Genomic DNA, 3,146 nt, shown 5'->3' with positions numbered 1-3,146 from the left:
ATCTTATCCAGTACTTTTAATTGCCGGCAGGTTCACCTGCAGTTCCTCACTTGAGTCACTCAGCTCTGGAAGCGCTCTGTTGCCCCCTTCTGGTAGCTCTCAGGCTAGCGCTTAGATTATTTTAATCTTGTCTAGTGCAGCTAGCCTCTTGGGTTCTAGTGTCCTTGTTGCCTCCTCTGTTCTTCCTCTGTAGTTTTTCAGACAGACTTCAGCTACCTCCATCCTTTCTACCAAGACTAGTGATTCTATGAATTCTAGGGCCTCTTTTCAATTTAGGTGACTTCTGTTATTTGAAAATGTTGCTTTTCTTGTTTTCTGTGTACCCACAGCATTCTGAGAATTAGAAATTCCCTTAGAAATCATATGATCCAAAGGCTTGCTGGTCTGCCTCCAGATGAGCTTTTCTAGTAGAATTTATTAAAATTATCAGTTACTTCATTTATTTATCCCTGTTCTTGGTAATTCTCATTTTGTAGATCTGAAATAGAGTTTGGATACCTGCATCTAAATCTATTTAGGCAGGCGAAATATACACATGATAAAAATGTAAACATGCAGGGCCGCCGCCCGCAGGACGCAGGCTCCGCCGCCCAGCCGCAGTCCCGCAGAGCAAGCGCCAGCGCCAGCGAGCTCGGCCCAGACCCCTCTCCGCCGCCGTCGTGGGCTGAGGATTGAGCGCCGAGGACAAGGTGGCGGTGGAGCGGAGTGAGATGATAGACTGCAACTTGCGGGAGGACGGGGAGAAAGCGGCCAAAGAAGTGGAGCTGCTCCTGCTGAGTGCTGGAGAATCGGGTAAAAGTACTATTGTGAAACAGATGAAAATCATTCAGGAAGTCGGCTATTCAGAGGAAGAATGTAAACAGTATAAAGTAGTTGTCTACAGTAATACTATACAGTCCATCATTGCAATCATTAGAGCCATGGGATGGCTAAAGATTGATTTTGGGGACCTTGCAGAGCAGATGATGCTCGGCAATTATTTGTTTTAGTTGGCAGTGCTGAAGAAGGAATCATGACTTCAGAACTAGCAGGCGTGATTAAACGGCTATGGCGAGATGGTGGGGTGCAGGCATGCTTTAGCAGGTCCAGGGAATATCAACTCAACGATTCTGCTTCATAGTACCTAAATGATTTGGATAGAATATCACAAACCAACTACATTCCAACTCAGCAAGATGTTCATCGGACCAGTGTGAAGACCACAAGCATTGTGGAAACACATTTCACCTTCAAAGACCTATACTTCAAGATGTTTGATGTAGGTGGTCAGAGATCAGAACGAAAAAAATGGATTCACTGTTTTGAGGGAGTGACAGCAATTATCTTCTGTGTGGCCCTCAGTGATTATGACCTTGTTTTAGCCGAGGATGAGGAGATGAACCGAATGCACGAAAGCATGAAGTTCTTTGACAGCATCTGTAACAACAAATGGTTTACAGAAACTTCCATCATTCTCTTCCTTAACAAGAAAGACCTTTTTGAAGAAAAAAATAAGGAGGAGTCCATTAACTATCTGTTACCCAGAATACACAGGTTCTAATACATACGAAGAGGCAGCTACTTACATTCAGTGCCAGTTTGAAGATCTGAACAGAAGGAAAGCTACCAAGGAGATCTATACTCACTCCACCTGTGCCACAGACACCAAGAATGTGCAGTTGGTTTCTGATGCTGTTACAGATGTCATCATTAAAAACAACTTAAAGGAATGTGGACTTTATTGGAGAAGGGGGATGCTAGTAAAAGTTACTGCAGTGTGGAGTGTTGAGACCAGACATCCTTTGCCTCCTCGTGGGCCAGCTGCAAGCATGACGGGACCAGGGAATGGCAGCAGCGTGCAGAATCTTCGCACTCTTTAGCACAATCTTCCGTGTTAGGGAACTTTAATTGACATGAGATGCTAAAGGCAGACATTGGAATTTGAACAACTATAAAGGGAGATTTAGTCATGAAGACATCAGGTGGATTTAATCATCTCAGATGTATAGGGCAGATAAGAAGTTGAGGTGCTGTGTCCCAGAACTTCTAAAACATACCTTACTGTTTTCCTTCTTAAATCACCACTTCATTTTTCATGTTTTTTCATCGAGAATAACTCTACTAAGTTTTATTTCTTTATTTGCAAAAGAATCTTTATTAGAACACAGTCTTAACTATGCACATGAGGCGACTAGATCATCTGGAAAATATTCCTCTTAGTAGGAACTCTTTGTTTTTAATTCTTGGTATGGTCCATGATACAGTATTTCCATACTTAAAAATCTTTTGAGTTATATCAGGGCTAAAAAATATAACTTTGTGAATGAAATTATTTTGCTATCCTGCACAAAATACCATGATGGTTTCTGAATGGTAATTACACTGAACAGAGTTCTGCAATGAGATTCTAGCTCTTTTAAGCTTATGGCTGAGGTTAACCTTGTTTATGCTAATTACCAAATTACTAGCTAAATGCTCGTGTAGTAAGATAAAATCAGCGTCAAGTGAAAGGCACACCCTGGCAGTCATCAGTTAGAAATGCAAATTGCTAAACTCTAGGCAGAGCCAGAGGCTTTGCTGCTACTTACTACTAAATTGCCCACTGATTCTTGCCTGTTTGTCAGTCACAGGGAGTTTTGTACAGGGTGCCTCTTGTTTTCCATCCTCATGGCCTTTTCTGTTGGGAGACATCTAAAGGATATTGATAGTGCATGCTTTTATTTTGTAAATGTGGTGCCAAATCCCTGTTTGTCACTGTTTTTACTGTAGTAATGTTTAAATGTAGTAATCCTTAGTCAGTACATTCTTTTACCAAAAATACTGCATTTTGGGACTTTTTTCCACTTTGTTCTATGTACAGATTTTAATCTGTTAATAGTTGGCAGCAGTATTAAAATGGTGAGTCCAGGTTTGCTCCTGTTTGTAACCAGTGGGGGGAAAAAATGTAAACATGCAAATGAACACTAACACGTGAGTTATTCTTTATCATTTCCTTTCAGCTTTCTATAGTTCCTCTCCGAACAAACCTCTAGTAACAGTTTCTATAGGACTCATCCAGATGCAAAGCCAATGTTCTGATAAAGGAAGGAAGGAAGAGAAAAAGACAGAAAAACAGACAGACTAGGTGTGTAGCTCCCCAGTACCACACACACACACACACACACACA

General features: G+C 41.4%; 1 protein-coding gene and 1 pseudogene across 2 annotated transcripts in view; both read left to right on the top strand.

Moving 5' to 3' along the window:
* The window catches only part of LOC105743444, a 29,145-nt pseudogene extending 27,286 nt beyond the window's left edge, over positions 1-1,859 (top strand).
* The window catches only part of Tshr (thyroid stimulating hormone receptor), a 226,920-nt gene that overhangs the window by 29,439 nt on the left and 194,335 nt on the right, over positions 1-3,146 (top strand). The window lies entirely within an intron of this gene.

The sequence above is a fragment of the Octodon degus genome, unplaced genomic scaffold (assembly GCF_000260255.1).
Source record: "Octodon degus isolate 3935 unplaced genomic scaffold, OctDeg1.0 scaffold00007, whole genome shotgun sequence".
Lineage (NCBI taxonomy): Eukaryota > Metazoa > Chordata > Mammalia > Rodentia > Octodontidae > Octodon > Octodon degus.
Note: the sequence above shows the minus strand (reverse complement) of the source record. Positions and strands in the feature narration are given on the sequence as shown.